Source organism: Vigna radiata, chromosome 1, assembly GCF_000741045.1.
Source record: "Vigna radiata var. radiata cultivar VC1973A chromosome 1, Vradiata_ver6, whole genome shotgun sequence".
Classification (NCBI taxonomy): domain Eukaryota; kingdom Viridiplantae; phylum Streptophyta; class Magnoliopsida; order Fabales; family Fabaceae; genus Vigna; species Vigna radiata.
In genome coordinates, this window is record NC_028351.1 from 22,040,948 (window position 1) to 22,059,942 (window position 18,995).

Genomic DNA, 18,995 nt, shown 5'->3' on the forward strand with positions numbered 1-18,995 from the left:
TGCTCGAGATGACTGTGTCGATAGTTACATACAACAGACACAAGCATCTTCTTCTCAGCAACCGATTGCAAACAACATTTCTCACCTTGAAAATATAGTGTCAAGCCATGATCAACAACTTCGACATATCACTTCTAAATTTGAAGGCTTTATTGGCACCATAATACATTACCTTCTGCCTCCTATAGCCGTAGCTGCACAAGAATTTCTTCAATTCCAAATTCAGCCACAAACTAATGTTCAGCAACCACAATAATCACAAGAGGATCAACCACAGGAGGATCAACCACAGGAAGATCAACCACAGCAGGATGAACCATAGGATCCAACACAACATGGAGATCATTATCAAAAACATTACTAGTTATGTTTTAGAGTAGGGCTTATGACTTAAACTTATTCCATGAAGAACTTATTTCAACTTATTGTTCTATTTGACAATTATGGAAAATTCCCCTTTGATGTATTAATGACTAATGTTTTTGAGTTTAGACTTAAAGATATGTCAATGGTATTATTAAATTAGGTGAAATGGGCAAGTCTGTTGTGATTTGATGATTGTTTTAATATGTTATTTGTGTGATTAAAGATGTGCAGCTTATATATAATTATACGGATAATCTGTTGTGATTTATTCAGGTAACTATTTAAAAAAACTGTACATATAATTTATATACGGAAATTATATACGGATTATCCGTATATAACTTATATATATTATATATACCGATTATCCGTATATAAATTTTATACAGATTTTGCGTATATAATTTATATACGGATATTCCGTATATAACTTATATACGGATAATCTGTATATAACTTATATACGGATAATCCGTATATAACTTATATACGGATTATTCGTATAAAATACTACCTACAGTCATTTTATATACGGATTTTTGTCCGTATGTAATCTGTATAAAACAAAAAATTATATACGGATTTTGGGCTTTATATACGGATTTAGGTCGTAGATAATAACGTTTTTTCTTGTAGTAATCACGTTTGGGCACCCCAACTTTCATATAGGAAGCAGTTATGTTGACTACAAGTAGTTGGTTGAAGTCCTGAAACAAGTGCACTAAAAAATGCACTGGTAAACGTTTACAGGAGGTGTGTAAACGTTTACGCGCACAAAAATGGAGATTTGTACAAAAAGTTGTACTATAGGAGCCAATTTTTTGTAGATAGGGGACCACTCTATGAATTGTCAAATTTTTTGCAATGTTTGAAGTGTTTTGTCCTGTTTTTGTTGTTTAGGTGTGTCTTGGGTGTGATGAATCACGTTTGGGCACCCCAACTTGCATATAGGATGCAATTATGTTGCTACAAGTAGTTGGTTGAAGTCCTAAAACAAGTGCACTAAAAAATGCACTGGTAAACGTTTACATGAGGTGTGTAAACGTTTACGCGCACAAAAATGGAGATTTGTACAGAAAGTTGTACTGTAGGAGCCTATTTGTTGTACATAGGGGACCATTATGTGAATTGTCAAATTTTTTGCAAAGTTTGAAGTGTTTTGTCTTGTTTTTGTTGTTTAGGTGTGTCTTGGGTGTGATGAATCACGTTTGGGCACCCAAACTTGCATATAGGAAGCAGTCATTAACTTCAATTGGACAATTATTGCGTTTATTAAAAGGAATTATTAATATCACGCTTCAGTTTATAATTAATACACAAACAACATAAATAAATAAACATCGGATATAATATTCATTGCATATAAATCGTATGTAATTTAAATGACAGTTTGTATACATATATCATTGTTCTTATAAATCTGTACATATTACAATATAATATGTATACATATATAATATATCATTGTTGCTTTAAATACATATAAAACTTTTGCATATCTATTCAATCCTACGACAACCCATATAGAGCTAGCGCTTGTAATTTCACACAGCTCCTCGTGAAAAAAAAAATATTTTCTTTAGATATAATTAACAACATCGTGAAATATTGCTAACAATGAAATTCATACTTATATTCGTATACTTTGACATGCTCTTGCCGTTGTATCTGTCTTCACCATCCCAAATTTCCATTACTTTTAACATGATGACTCCACAATCATATCTTAAATAACAGAACCAAAACATATATCACTTATCATAACAAACAATAATGACATAATCAAATATTTAAATCAAATGATTAAAACAACTTACAAGTTCGGTTGGGATGGGATATTTGATTGTTGAACAGACAAATGACCAATACTCCCTTCGGGTCTATCGTACAACATGCAAAAGAATTTGGCCATATTTTCACCCTACCAAAGACGTTCATTAACCAGTTAAAAAAACATCATCACATCAAATAAACAAAAGTATTCAAAAACATACAATGTGCTATCATACCACAAATTTGTCAATCATTTTCCAATCTCTAACACCCTTTCCCAATGAGTCAATGACATATATTTCTAATATTCTAATTTTCACTGCATAGCACCAACAGTGGTCATCATGGACAAATGGCATAAACAACTACAAACAAACACAAACCAAATGTCAATACTTCAACAATCTAAATTTGGCAAACATAATAANTACATATTACACTAACTCACAAAGTCAATTGTAAAAGGAATAACTTGTTGACTAACCCTAAAACTAACATCATTCCCAGCCCACTGTTTCACCATATACTTCAACAATTTCAAATTCACCTCAACAGGGTTTAAAATTTGTACACACCAATGAAATGGGATCATCCTAATACGCTCTATATGTGCACAAAATTATTCATTTCAAGAAGGGTTGCCGATTCCATGGAGACACGCAGGCGCCACTACAAATCATTAACAAAAATATAATAAATACTATAACTCAAAACATCACCCAAACGAAATGTGCACAAAATTTACATTCAATCTTACACTTGGTTTCCGGGATGTCATTGCACCTGCATTCATAACATGCACAAAACAAGATTGAAAACACCATCGTTAGGGTTCGCGAATGAACAAAAAGTAAATGGAGAAGATGCTCACATATGGTCAAGTTCCACTTACCAAAATAAACGTAGAGATACAAAAGAGGGCTTCCACGCCACACACCAACACAACAATGTCTAACGGGTTCAATGGTCCACAGCGACAAATCGACAAAGAGCACGAAGCCTAGAGAAAGGGCACTCAAAAAAATACCACACAAAACCGGATGACAGCGAAACTGATGAACAAAAGGGAAAGGCCTTCAACGCTGATAGAAAGGGCACACCAATGGTTGACGACACTCAAGCTGATAACCCAAAGCAATGGTGGATGGAAGCAAGAAGAGTGAGTGAAGAGACGAGATCGAGAGGCGAAAGGCGAGAGGCGAAAGGGAATGAGTTCAGAGACTCATCAGACAACGAGAGAGAAGAAAACGCGAAACTAAAAAATTGATTTTTCCCCTTCCAAGTTTGTCCTTGCTTCAATACTAAACCCATTTTATTTTTTTAATTCAAAACGGCCAATGACACTTTGCCATGTGTATAGTGTCAAATTGGTGTCAAAAAGGGGTGTTGAAATATCATTTTGCTATTGTTTATGTGTATGAATGCAATGATAGTATAATTCGTGTTGTTATACGGGAGCAGACATTAATACAGATGTTCCAGTTGATCATTACAGTGGCAAAAAATTGGAGAGAAACTAGGAAGGGTTTCTTTTATTTTACTTTCGAACATTTTCAGTTAATTTGATTTATTTGTTTTTGGAAATTGAATTAGAAGTTAAAAGTTTGTAATAAAAGTCTTTTTAGTTGGATTTTAATAGACTGTTATTTAATTCTTTTAAGTTATCTACTAAAAAAAAATTTATTAACTCGTGGCATTCTAAAAATCGGGATGTTACATTAGATACACTTTTTTAAATTTGTTTACAAGACAACAAATCTTGTTAGATACAGCATTTAGTCATGAAAAACTAAGGGGTATTATTAAACATTAAAGAATATGTTTGTTTTATTAGTTAAATATTGTTGAAAAAAAAAAGAAAGAAAGAAAGGCATGAATTTGTTTTGTTTGTAACGATTTGAAATAACATAAAAGCGGAGGAAGGGTTGAGAAGGAACTTTGAAATGTGAGAAAAAGAAAAGTGAAGAAAGTGGGTCGTTAAAAAATGATTTTATACTTTTGTCCTCTTTTAAATTTACTACAAATTTGTTTATCTTGGTAGATTTGTTGGTGGTGTGGATTCTTTCTGTTCGAAGATTTCGTTGGCATGAAAAAATGAAAAACATGAGAGCAACACGATCAAACAACTCGGCCATAAAGATGGAGGCTTGAGCTTGGGCTTGTAGTTTCTCTATTCGTTGTAGGCTGTAAATAATTAAAATAATTAATAAAATAGATATTATATTTTTATTACAATTAAAACAATTTTTTAATTAATAATTTTAATATAATTTAGGATTAAATATGTTTTTAGTCCCTATATGAGGCGATTTTGGTTTTAGTTCATTTTCAAACTAAGGTACAATTTAGTCCTTCAACTTTAGAAAACTCTGGTTTTAGTCTTTTTTACCAAATTTTTTTAACTTTATTTGTTTTTTCAAACGCGTTTCTCAATTAACATTGAAGCAAAAATGTGTCAAACAGTGCAAACAATCCAAATGCCATAATGAAAAGCTTGAAACAAAAAATAAAGTTAAAAAGAATTGGAAAAAAAGACTAAAACCAGAGTTTTCTAAAGTTGAAGGACTAAATTGTACCTTAGTTTGAAAATGGACTAAAACCAAAATCACCCCAAAGTACAAGAACTAAAAACATATTTAACCCTATAATTTATATTAATTATATTTTATTTTTAAACTATTTTATGATCAAGGAAGAATAATAATTGTATAATCCTATTTTTTAAAACTTATCAAATTTAACACAATGGTCAACTTAACCTATGATTTATGCATCAAGTTTTGTCTATCCTTAAAAAAAGTTTCTTTTTAGGATATCTTTTCATGTAGGAGAAAAAAAAAATGTCAATTCTCAAAACACTGTCTCAAGTATATTAGAATTAAGATAAAGATGGATTTGGTCGTATCACAAAACTTTAATTAATTTTTATAAATAATTTTTATAAATAATATCATTTATGTACATACAAAATTACATATTTTATTAAACTTTGTAATTTTATTGTATTTAAATCAATATTTTTTATATCATACTTATTATTTTTTATTAAATAAAATATATAATATATAGTTTAATACAATTGTCTATAACTTATTTATTAATTTTATCAATTTATTAGAAAAGAAAAACTTATAACATTTAATACACTAATACATAGTACATTATGATATAATGCCAAACATGAAGAAACATGAAGTCTAGCCATGAGAAATTGGATTGATTCTAATAAAATTTACACTAATTTTTTTCATAATTACTAAATATTATATATATATATATATTATTTTTTTTATTAAAGAGAAATAAATAATTTTGTAGAATTTATTTAAGTCATACTAAAAGAAAGAAAAAAATAAACAACGTATAAAAAAAATCCCTAAACTTATTCATAAATTCATTATTTTAGACTTTTAAATTGAGATGTTTTATTTAGTTTTAATTTAGATTTAGATGAATATTTCGCACAACAATATTAAATCATTATCTTATATATTTTTAAAATATATTTAGTCAATCAAGAAAAATTTCATAGGTTTAGTCAGTCAAAGATTTCAATGCATAATTTTCTTATATAAGCAACCAACCAAATTTATTGAAACCTCTTACAAAGTTAATGTTAATTTGATTAAAATAATTGTATAGAGTTCTTTGACAAATTAAAAACACTTAGATTCTAGTAGTTAATTAAATTTTGGGTGTTGCTCCCTCCACCTCCCAAGTGGGTCTTGCACCTCCCCACTATTTTAATTTATTTCAAAAATATTTTACACCTCTCCACTATTTTCTTTTATTCCAAAAATTCCCTACACCTCCCTTACGAATTTTTCTCTTTCTCTCTCTACATTAATGGAACATTTATTACAAAATATAAAATTTAGAGGAAACTTCAATACTAGTACTTCTACCATTTCAATTTTATAAAATTCAAAGTTAGATACAAATACAAAATAATAAACATAATAATATTAATAGTAAATAAAGATATATTATTATTATTATTATATACTAACTTTATAATGACAAAAGAACTAAATAAATTCTAAATCTTTAACAAATAACTTTTTTTTTATATTTTAAGTATTTAATAATATTTTTATATTATTTATCTAATAAATTAAATATTTTATTCAAGTTATTTGAGTCAAACATGTCGGTGGATTAAATATAATGTTAAAAATTATAGACATTATATGTAAAAAAAACTCACACACACACAAATATATGTGTGTGTGTATATATATATATATATATATATATATATATATATATATATATATATATATATATATATATAAACAATTTTTAAGAAATTTAGAACAAAATTTTACCATTTATTAAGTAATTTGAAAAGAAAAAAATATAATCAACAACCAAAATAAGATTGAATCAAACTTATTTAAGAAAATATATCACAAGTTCAAATTTGAATCATGTAAATGCTCCATTAATGAGCTATGTAAATGCTCCATTAATGTAGAGAGAGAAATAGAAAGATTGTTAAGGATAGTGGGAAGGTGTAAGGTATTTTTGGAATAAAATAAAATAATTGAGAGATGTAGAATTTTTTAAAATAAATTAAAATAGTGGGGAGGTGCAGGATCCACTTGAGGAGGTGGAGGGAGCAACACCCTTAAATATTTACTTGTATTTAAAATGAATATTTCTCCTAAACAAAAAACTCATAGGCTAGCCTTGAATAACAAGACTTTTTTTTTGGATATTTTGCCCGGTAAGCTTGTACACTGACAGACTTTGAGAGCTACTCCCTCCACCACCCCAATGACTCCCTATACCTCCTTAAAATATTTTTAATTACAAAACTACCCTTTTTATTTTAATCTTTACTTTTTTACTTTTTTATGAAAATCCTAAATTCTTATCTCTCATTTTCACTCACATCCGCACAACCCCCAACACTCTTACTTTCTTTCTTTCTCTCCATATCCATTTCTTCCCAACCCATTCTTCATATCTGTTTTCGTTCTTTCTTCTCCATTTTCGATTGATCACTTCCAACATTTGCTCAATCATTATCATCACCCTCCACTTTTTCATCACAAACAACTCTTTGTTTTCATCCCTCCATTGTTTTTCATCATCACAGGTGAGAGTTCCCTCAACCTCACCCAAAGCAACCTTCTGTGCCTTCAACTTATTAAGGTAGGTAAGTTCCATTTGAAGATACTCCACCCAAAGATCTTCCGAAGTTGAACAAATTGAGACCCTCCAGCATCAAAGCTTGAGCAGCCGCAACATTAAAGTTGCGATCAAATTCCCAAGCCGCAGCATAAATCCAAACTCCTGGAACCTTTGGATGAAACCTAATAACTTTAACATATGCCTGCATATTATTCAAAACAACATGGTTCACATATACAAACATACATGATGAATTACATGTTATACACGCATATACATACATGTATCCCATATATGAAGAATCCAAATGAAAATGCAATGAAAATGTTCGGAGAATAGTTGAGTAAAACAAGATTAAGTATCGTCTTCATCTTGCCCTTTTCTCTGATCCTGCAAAACTCGAGATAGCAAAACCAGAGATCGATGCGCCCTTATAACACTTCAAAGCGAGCTCGTAAATCTCCATAATCCTAAGCAAGCCGGTGACATCCGACTTGAACTTCTTCAGCTTCTTGTTGCCTTGCTTTCTAAATTCCCGCGTTATGGACTTCTTGCGAAGCTCACATGGAGCGTCGAGTTGAGTCTCATACTCAATATAGGCCAAGAAATACTGCTTCAGAGGACATGAACACTTCGGCCTGTACTTGAATTTTCGCTGCTGCTTCACAATCTCGGCGATTTTGCGACGGTTGAAGAGACCACACTACTCAAGGTCGTCAAGCTCATCTACCATGTGCTCTAATCGGTATTGCACCATGTTCACCATGTTGCTTGGTTTCGAACAACGTCAAACAGAGGAGCAGCACAAGGAACTACGAAGCTTTTAGTTTCGAACTTGAACCTATCTTTCTATCAGTTGAGGTAGAAGGAGGGTTTTGCTCATGTTAGGACTCTTATTGAAAATGGCCCAACCATTATATAGCTGAACCTTAATATTTATTTAGCTTTTTGAGTTGGATAACTTTTTGTTTCCCTCACCTTTCTCTTTCGAAAACGGAGTTGTGTTCTTGCCAGGCATAAACTACTGGAGGATTGCATGTGCATTTTGACTCTACCCAACTTTTACATTGCATTTGGTCGTGTGTTTCTGTGAATGTAATGCAAAGTCATTTTTGTCGTCTTAGACCCTTCTATATAACTTCTAGATTGAGCAGATGTCGATATGCGTTTACTTCTTAAACGAATGTTAACATCCATGGACGAATATCGACATCTGTTTATCCACATCAGTTACAGTTTTAGTAAAAAAATAAAAATAGAAATTAAATATTAGTGAAGGACAAAAAAAGAATGGAGAGGTGGAGAGAGCAGTCTGTGTAACATCCCCATTTCTCATTGTTACAAAAAAAAATTGTTCTTTTTAAGCGAAAACAAAACGAAACATTCTTATAAATCTTGAACTGAGAAAATAAACAATAATCCATCACAATCCAATTAAAAGGACATTTATTACAAACTTGAAATTTCTAAGTCAACTGAAAATAAATTAACATGAATCAAATTAACTGAAAATGTTCAAAAACAAAAGAATTCTTTCCTCGTTCCTTTCCCGACTTCTTTCGGCTCTAATTATCAAATGGAACATTTGTATTCCCATCTGCTCCCGTATAGCCACACGATTTATATGATCATCGCAAACACACACAAATATTAAGGGTAAGCTACCATATTCATCATCTAAAACAACATCAACACATCAATTATTAGTTAACAAAGTAATATCGTTAACATGACATATTCAATTAAGTACGACAAAACCAATAAATCTAGAAGATACATATTGTCCATTGGTACTCTCTCATAACACCTGTTCGCCAAAACGGGACACTTGTTCGGTGATAACGGTTGAAAAACAGTTATTTTCATATGTCTATTTAGACCAAATTACACCCTTTAAGGCTTGGAATGAGCTTAGAATCAAGTAAAATTCAATAAATGAGTTAGATAAGAGTCAAAAGCCGTTTTTAGCGATATTATGCTTGTTTTGCATTGTTTTGCAGCAAATTTGATGAAAGTGAAGATTGGGATTGGAGATGAAGGTCTTAGACTCAAGACAAAGGAAGAAAATTAAAGAAAAGAAGAGTCAAGGGACCGCCCGGCGGCAAAACTCACCGTTGGGCGGTCCAAGGTGAGGAGAAGGTATTTGGCGTGAGCGTTGGATGGATTTGCGGTTAGAGGCAAACCGCCGGGCGATGGCCCCCTACCGCCAGGCGGTGGCGCGATTAGGGGCAAACCGTCGGGCGGTGTAAGTGTGGCGTCGGGCGGTTGTCTGCTGGGCTTGGGCCTATTTTCTGTGACGCTCCTCAGCTATAAATAGCCCTAGTGCGATTTGAGATGTATTCTTTTGACAGAGAGGGACGACCAGACCTATTTTTCACTCCTTGGAGAAGATTTCTTGGATGCTTAGGCTTTTTTTCATCCTTTCTAGTGTTTGCTTTTCCATTTTTCCTTCACTTTTCATCTAAGTTCACCATGACAATGGTGAACTAAACCCTTTTTGTTGTTGGGAGAAACAATGTAATCTTTTGAAACTCTCTTTTATTGAAACCCTTGTTTATTTATATGATTTTTCATATGCTTTGATTATCAATTGTTGGGTTCTCACCTATGCGTAATGCTTTTATCGTTTAACTTGTTCGATAACTGTTGTTTGTCTTTATTGATACGGGGACGTACGGTAATGTCATGAACTAGTGAGAAATTCCTTGATTAAGCAATACTCACCTAGGGATAGGGGGTAGGACGATCAATTGTTTTTGCTTATGTTCTTAATGCATTATTAATTCCTAGGGGTGGCTAGGAATAGCAAGCTAGTAATTAGTAATAGGATCTATTCGCCGAGGGATCGAGTTAAGGGTAAGCTAAGAAAGTTTGCATAAAAATTAGATAAACACGCACATTAAACAAGAGGAGTAGATAAGAGGGAGCGAATAAGATGAAATTGTAAACCCCTAACAACTCCATTCATCCATAGTCTCTTTTCGTCAATTGAATCAAACACTTTGCATGTTTATTTTCCGTCTTTGCATTCGTCACAATTATTTCTCTTTACAAGTCTTACGATTTTAATTCACACGAACGAGAAAACCTTTCGAGTCTCATGGGAAGAACGATATCGGGTATTACCAATTATATTACTTGAACGATCTGGTACACTTGCCAGTGACTCAACAAGTTTTTTGCGCCGTTGCCGGGGACTCAAGGTTTACTTTTTCAATTAGTGTGAATTGATTGAATTTGACTTGCCTGTAATTATCTATTTTATTCTAGTTTGTGCAGTTTTATTTTATTTTCTGTTTAGGGTGTGTTTCTTGTGTATGCAGGAAACCATACATACTAGAAGTAGAAAAGACCAGCAACCTCTCTTGAAAGGACTTTCAGACCGGAGAAGGAGGAGAGGTAGACGCTCTGCGAGTAAAAACCTTCCTTCTCCTGAAGAACTCTTACACTCTTCATTTGAGACCTCTGTGCAGAATATTGAGGAGATGGCGGACCAACCTCCTCCTAGACGCACCCTTGGGGACGCATCCAACATGGTGGGTCCTTTTCACTTCAACAGCATAACTTTGCCAGCGGACAATGCTGCCAACATGATTATGAGTCCTGCTCTCATCCAACTTGTTCAGAGTAATCAATTTCACGGAATGTTAAATGAGAATTCATATGATCATTTAACCACTTTTAGTGAGATTTGCAACACCGTGAAGATAAATGGAGTTCCGGATGACAGGGTTAAACTTAGTCTGTTTCCTTTCTCTCTTGGGGGAAATGCTAAGACATGGTTGCATTCATTCGCGGAAGGCACGTTCAGAAATTGGGATACGTTGGCAACAAAATTTGTGAACAAATTCTTCCCGCCAACAAAAATTAATCAAGGAAAATTGGAGATTTCTTCATTCAAACAAGGAATGGAAGAGACTCTAGGACAGGCATGGGATAGATTTAAAGGTTTGCTGAGAAAGACCCCTCTCCATGGACTTGATAAGACGTCATATCTACTTGCCTTCCTTGGAGGCTTACATACTCAGTCTAAGATGATGATAAATGCTTCAGTTGGAGGCAGTATAAATACCAAGACTGAAGATGAAGCTCGTGATTTGATTGAAAGCATGGCGATGAGTGAAGTGATTCAGAGTGAGAGAGGCGCACAAAAAGGAGGACTCTTGCATCTCCCTACTAATGATGCAATGGCGGCTCAAAATCATCTCCTGACCCAAAAATTGGATCAATTAACAAAGGTCCTTGCTAACTTTCCAATGGGAGTAAAGAACATTTCGCAGACTCAGCAGCTTTGCAATTTATGTGGTGGTGACCATATTAATGGTCAATGTGCTTACACTGACGAGATGCAGCAGGATGTCAACTACATGGGAGCCCAGTTCCAGTACAAGCAAGGCAATTTCAACCAAGGCAGTTCTAGTCAAGGTTGGAAGAACCACCCAGTATTGGACAACATCAAAGTAATTCCTCGGGGCAGGTAGGAGGCTTCCGGCAGCAACAACCATCACCCTTATGGCAGCAGGTGAGCAGCTTGACAGAAACAGTCAGAGACCTCAATGGAAGATTTGATAAATTTTTAAAGTTCTATGAGTTTCAGTTAAACAGTGATCAAGCTAGCTTCAGAGCTTTGGAGACTCAGATTGGGCAGCTGTCGCAAAGGGTGGAAACCACTGAGAAAAGCCATATTAGGGCTAACACTGATGTTAACCCCAAAGATGAGTGCAAAGTTGTTATGACAAATAGGAAAAGGAAGACAGTAGAGGAAATAATTGAGATTGAGAGCAGCGAGGGTGAAGATGAGAAGAGAATGCAAAGTTATGAAGCCAATAAACAGGAGAGCCACAAAGAGGAAAAAGAGAAGGAAAAAGAAGGTTACCGAGAGCCATTCAGAGAAATCTTTGATAAGGTAACTGTGATTCCTGGATCACTCCCACAAATTCCTAAGTATGACAAGAGGAGAGAGGTAATTGATCTTGATGGTGAAGAAGATCAGGGCTGGTTGGCTAAGCCTAGAAAGAAGGATCATCCATAGAAACTGAAAGATTCAGGGGCATTGACTCTTCCTTGTGTGATCAATGATGTGGACATAGGGAGAGCCATAATTGATTTCGGATCAAGTGTTAATTTGATGCCCTTTAGTGTTTTCAAGAAGATTGGAGGGATAAAATTAAAACCAGCACACACTACCTTGACGGTTGCAGATGGGTCTACTAAAAAGCCAGTTGGTACGGTGGAAGATGCAATTGTCCGAATTGATGCGTTGGAATTTTTGCTTGACTTTTTAGTTGTGGATATGGCCAATGATGGAAGAATTCCGTTAATCTTGGGAAGACCTTTCATGAGGATTTCTAAGATGGTTATACGTGTCCATGATAGAAGCATAAAGTTAAGAGATCATGATCAAGTGTTAATTTACGGCTCTGAGGAAACTAAAATGAGAGCAATAAGAAGAGCTAAATACAAAAGGGCCAGAAGAGAAGCTGCAAAAGAGGAAAACAACACAGGTATCAATCATCTTAACAATTGTAATGTTTTGCAGGTCCTTGAGGAAAATAAAGCATTCATCGAGGAATCAACCCACTCAGAAGACACACCATTCCTGCGTGGCATGTCAGTGCGATTTAAAAACAGGAAGTGGTTTGTGAATAGAAAGCTTAAGGAGGAAGGAATGGTAGAGATCAGAAGGCCTTACTCCACAGCAATTCGAAGAGTGGATAGAAGAAAGTTGAGCAATGGGACGATGAAAATCCCAATGTAAAGAAGAAGAGTTGATCTGTTGGACAACACAATTTGTATTCTAGAACATTTTATCTATTTTATGTTTTTGCTGGACATGTGAATTTTTATTTTTATTTTTTATTTTTTTTGAACAATTTTTGGGTAGCATCTACTGAGAGATGCTAAATTATTTGTATCCACTGAAGGATACCAGGAAGGCACACTTACTGATGGGTGTTGGATGGAATTGCACTTACTGACAAGTGCTAAACAGGTTTGGGTCAGGCTCGCGACGTTAAACAAGCGCTACTAGGAGGCAACCTAGATTCTCTCTTTTACTTTTGCATTTAAATTTGTAGAATAGGTTGCATTTTATTTTTAGTGTGTGCTTGGCTTGAATACTTTTCTGAAGATGTTTGACTGAATTATTTACATGATGAGCCTATTTGATGATGATTTGATGTGAATGATAATTGAGTTGCGTTGCATGACTGATATTCTATGAAACAGATGTGTGATGAATTATGATTGTGATTATGACGCTAAGCAGGGTGTATGAATGAATATTGTGTGAGAGAGTATGTGTGTGAGGTATTGAGCTCCAGAGTTTATTGTTGTATGCATTGTTCACAGGAAAGCATGTATGATATTGCCTAAATCTTGATGATTTATTGAATTGCATGTGAATGTCATATGATCAAGGCCATTTTTGAGAACCCTTCTTTAGCAAAATTTTCACCCAAAGCGTTTGAAAATATTATACCCTTTTTGAACCTTAGCCTTAAACAGGATGTGAACCCTTGTCTTGAAATTCTTTACCTTGAGTTGGGATGAGCTTAATTGTATGCGATGAAAAGGTTCAAGTTTAGGGTTGTATGGGAGAAAATTGAAAAGTAGTTGTAAAAGCATTGAGCTCAAATGTAGAGAAAGAAAAACGCATGATAAAAAGAAAAGAAAAGAAGAAAAGCATGAAAGTGAGCTCAATGTAAAAAGAAAAGGGAAGAAGTTGGGAATAAGTGAGATTGGTGAGGAAGAGAGTTGTGCTTAAAGTTTGAACAATATGATTGCTCTCTTAACTCAAGGATTTTGCATTCCAGAAAAACCAATTTTTCTTGTAGCCCAACCTCATTACAAGCCTTGGAAAAGTCCTTTTGATGGCATTTGCATGTAAGGATTTTGGTTGTTTTAGATGAATGACAATTTTGTTTCATGTGACTTGTGAATGATAGAGTGTTGGAATGCCACCTTAAACACTTGAGTGATTGAGTGAAACACTTGCTTGATAAGAATTGCTAAATTTCATGATTGCATCGTTGCTTAGTGAATTGATCATTCATAATGTGTAACATCTGTTGATTGTGAACTGAACTGAATTGGAAGCATGCATGCATCTTTATTTGATTTCACTGAAGATCTGAAGTTGAGTAGTTCTTGTCATGTGCTTTAGGAATGTTGAATCATTGGATGAAATAGTAGAAAGCCAAGCTTTGTTTTGATGATGTTTTGTTTTGTTTTGCTTGAGGACAAGCAAAGTTCTAAGTTTGGGGTTGTGATAACGGTTGAAAAATAGTTATTTTCATATGTCTATTTAGACCAAATTACACCCTCTAAGGCTTGGAATAAGCTTAGAATCAAGTAAAATTCAATAAATGAGTCAGATAAGAGTCAAAAGCGGTTTTTAGCGATATTATGCTTGTTTTGCATTGTTTTGCAGCAAATTTGATGAACGTGAAGATTGGGATTGGAGATGAAGGTCTTAGACTCAAGACAAAGGAAGAAAATTGAAGAAAAGAAGAGTCTAGGGACTGCCTGGCGGCAAAACTCACCGCTGGGCGGTCCAAGGTGAGGAGAAGGCACTTGGCGTGAGCGCTGGGCGGATTTGCGGTTAGAGGCAAACCATCGGGCGGTGGCCCCCTGCCGCCGAGCGATGGCGCGATTAGGGGCAAACCGCCAGGCGCTGTAAGTGTGGCGTCGGGCGGTTGTCTGTCTTTATTGATACGGGGACGTACGGTAATGTCATGAACTGGTGAGAAATTCCTTGATTAAACAATACTCACCTAGGGATAGGGGGTAGGACGATCAATTGTTTTTGCTTCTGTTCTTAATGCATTATTAATTGTTAGGGGAGGCTAGGGATAACAAGCCAGTAATTAATAATAGGTTTTTTTCGCCGAGGGATCAGGTTAAGTGTAAGCTAAGAAAATTTGCATAACAATTAGATAAACAAGCACATTAAACAGGAGGAGTAGATAAGAGGGAGCGAATAAGATGAAACTGTAAACCCCCAACAACTCCATTCATCCATAGTCTCTTTTCGTCAATTGAATCAAANACTTTGCATGTTTATTTTCTGTCTTTGCATTCATCACAATTATTTCTCTTTACAAGTCTTACGATTTTAATTCACACGAACGAGAAAACCTTTCGAGTCTCATGGGAAGAATGATATCGGGTATTACCGATTACATTACTTGAACGATCTTGTACACTTGCCAGTGACTCAACATTCGGCCAAACGGGACACCTGTTCGGCCAAAACGGGTCACCTGTTCGGCCAAATGGGACACTTGTTCGGCCAAACGGGACACGTGCTCACCAAAACAGGACACTTGTTCACCAAAACAGGACACCTGTTCACCAAAACAGGACACCGGTTCACCAAAACAGGACACCTGTTCACCAAAACAGGACACTCGTTCACCAAAACAGGACACCCGTTCACCAAAACAGGACACCTGTTCACCAAAACAGGACAGTTCGAGTCATCCTCCACCGTAGCTTCAGATCTATCTCCCCTGCTTCTCAAGACATATGAGTAAAAACTCCGCTACTTTCACAACGGACACTATACTCAGCTCGATTGGAAAACCTACGGGCGAGACATCCAACCCTTTCTACCCTCTCGAAAGAGGAAAGAGTGGCACTCGAATTTTGTCTCTTCTACCGCCTCTTATAGACGAAGAGACCTACCTTTCTACCCTTCGCAAGAGGAAAAGTATTACCTCGGTTTTTTACACTGGTACAATGAGAGTACATGTTTCTAGTTTATCCATTCTAAAAAAAACACAATTAAGGAAATTCCTCATACGTATTTAACCACACTAACATGCATCAACAGCAAACCCTTAATGATATATATAACAATCTGTTATATCGAAAATCGGAATTACATCCATCCGATAAAATAAAACCTAAGGAAGTAACATAAATAATCTAAAAGCCTAAAATTCTTAATATGCGTTATCTAATACTTTCCTGATAAAAATAAAAAATAAAATACTTGATAATCATTGTTGTATTATGCATATAATTTAATATTATAATACCTAACATGCATTAATTACAAATTCTAATCTTTCATTATAAAAATAGTGTTATTTTATAACATCATTATAAACTTAAATTACTTAACAACAAATAATAACTACTGGACCTTTTTAATTTGCATGAAGGATTACGTGAATTCATTAAAAGCAAAACTACTTAGCACGCAAAACGAGACTTACAATATATGTTTCTACGTAACCTGATATACGAATCAATTTACATGCAATGACTGGTTACTTAAAGCAATGCAACCCCATAAATAAGGACTTCTACAATTGAAACTAAGTTATTTAATTAACTTTACCCCACGGAAAGATTAGCCAGCAAGCTATATGGACTTAGAAATACACAAACCAGAACAGGCATACTATCAGAATATTAAAGCTAGGGTCCCCACTCACACCAGTACATAATTCGCTATCTTGTTTAAAATAAAGCACTGCCTCAATAGAACCAAAAGGAAAGAGAAATAGAAAAAAAGAATAATACTTCCTAGTACAAAATTTAACATAAGAAAAACCACAGACATCATAAATCCTCTTATACCTAAAATATAATCTAATTCCACTAACTAAAACATCCTCCCTTCATGTAGTCAAGTTTACTAATGCCCCATCAACGCATCCTAATTTAACCCCACTAAAGTGACTACCCTTGACACAGTCTATTACACCACACTCCGCCAGCTTTGGCTTGTCTCAAGTATGCTCCTAGTATACGAAATTCTCTAACCTTTCCTGCTTAATGTTTATCCTAATAAAATTAGAATTCCCCCAACTGTTCCATTCACTCCTAACAATGTCTATACTCTAGGTATTATAATATATATCCCGTTCGTAACCACAACCCTCAAAACATAGTATCATACACCTAAAACCGTGAACACCATTCAAACCAAGCTAACAATCACTAGTACAAAAATCATATTTTATGACGTACAAAAACGAGTTATGACGTACATAGTTTTGTACGTTATAATAAGTCATTTTATGTCAGTAGCAAAAATTATGATAAAAAAAAAGAAATAACTCTAATGAATGTGAACATAGATAATTTTACTCAATATCAATTCGAAACAATTTTCTCCAATATTCATATAAAAAAATGGACTGATTTTAGAAATTGCATCATAATATAGACCTATTATAACTTACAAAACTATGTATGTCATAATTCGTTTTTGTACGTCATAAAATATTATTTTTGTACTAGTGAATGACCCCAACTTGGCGTGCTAACCACTCGGCCTGTAAAGCTAAAAAGAATCATAACTTCATGGACCTCACTCACTGATAACTCCCTAATTTTGCATCTTTTTCTAGTCTTAGAAGTCTTTCTTAGTTTCTTTTTCTTCTTAATTGTTTAAAATTAGGATAAATTTAGGTTTTTCTTTAAATTCTTTAGTTTTACAAAATTGTAGTTAAAAATAGATTTTTAGATGTAAATTTTAGTCTTGGTTAATAATTAGAAAATTTATATTTTTTTTAGAAAATCTTTAATAAAATTTTTTTTCTTTTTAATTGTTAGATTTTTTTTTCTTTTCTTTAAGTTTAGATTGATTTTCTTTCTTTGATGCAGATTTGGTTTATTTGGAAAAGGCATTGGGCTAGTGTGCATAATTGGGCTGAGAAAGAGTTGTTGTTATTGGGCTGCACGTCACCAGAAGAAGCACTTCACAATTGCAATTGGCATTGCGCTGATGTTGATGCTGCCATTGGAATTAAAGGAAATGTTGGGGTGCTGTTTGGACCAAGAATGGGCTGCTGAAGGTTGTTGGTTGATTAATTGGGTTGGCCTTGCTACACTACTGCTGCTGCCACGCTTGGAAAAATTTCATTGACGCTGCTAATTGATTAAATTTGGACAGCTGGTGCAAAGCATGCTGGAATTGGGCTGCCTTTAATGAAACGTTGCGTTTCAGCTACTATTTTGGGGGTCTCAGTTCCAGCAACTCATTTGAGACAGACACTAATGTGGACACACTCATTCAGAGGAGAGAAACACCCTCGAGCTAGGGCAAAGGGGAGATGAGAGACGAAGAAGGAGCTGCCCGGAAAAGAAGAGGAGCTGACCGGCGAAGACGAAGATGACCGGAGTTGCCACGTCGGATGAAGCTTAGCGTAGCAAGCAAGTTTTTTTTTTCCATTTTTTTCCTTTTTCTTTTATGTTTTTTTTTTCCTTTTTCTTCTTTTCTCAACCCTATAAAAAGGGGTTTTTTGCCATGTACATAGTTTACACACAGACGCACTTTCATTTGTTGCTACAGTTCTCTATTCTCTAGATTAGGGTTTTATTCGCTTTTGTAGAGTAGGGATTTTGTTACTGGATTTCACGGAGGAATTCACGAGAGTGACAGAAGTGAGTTGTCTCTGCGGATTCTGGTATTAGCTTTCTGTTCTAATAAATTTTTGATGTTACTTTTGGTTTCTTGTTTCAGTTTCTATTTTCGTGCTTTTCCATTATGTTCTTATTCAGTTTTAAATTTTTGTAATTGTTTTGTTATGGAAATTGAATTCGACTCTGTGATCTCTGCATTTTATAATTCCTTTTGGAGTTAAATGACTCTGTGATGAGCATTATTCATCGAGATGTCTTCTCGAGTCAGAGTAGAGTCCAATGCATAAAGATTCATCGTTTCTATTTTTTTCGTTTCTAGTATGTGTGTTTGTGTG

General features: G+C 34.5%; 1 pseudogene; it reads right to left on the reverse strand.

Annotated features, from left to right (window-relative positions):
- Positions 1-233: 233 nt before the first annotated feature.
- Positions 234-8,044, reverse strand: LOC106759343 (annotated as a pseudogene).
- Between the last annotated feature and the right edge of the window lie 10,951 nt (positions 8,045-18,995).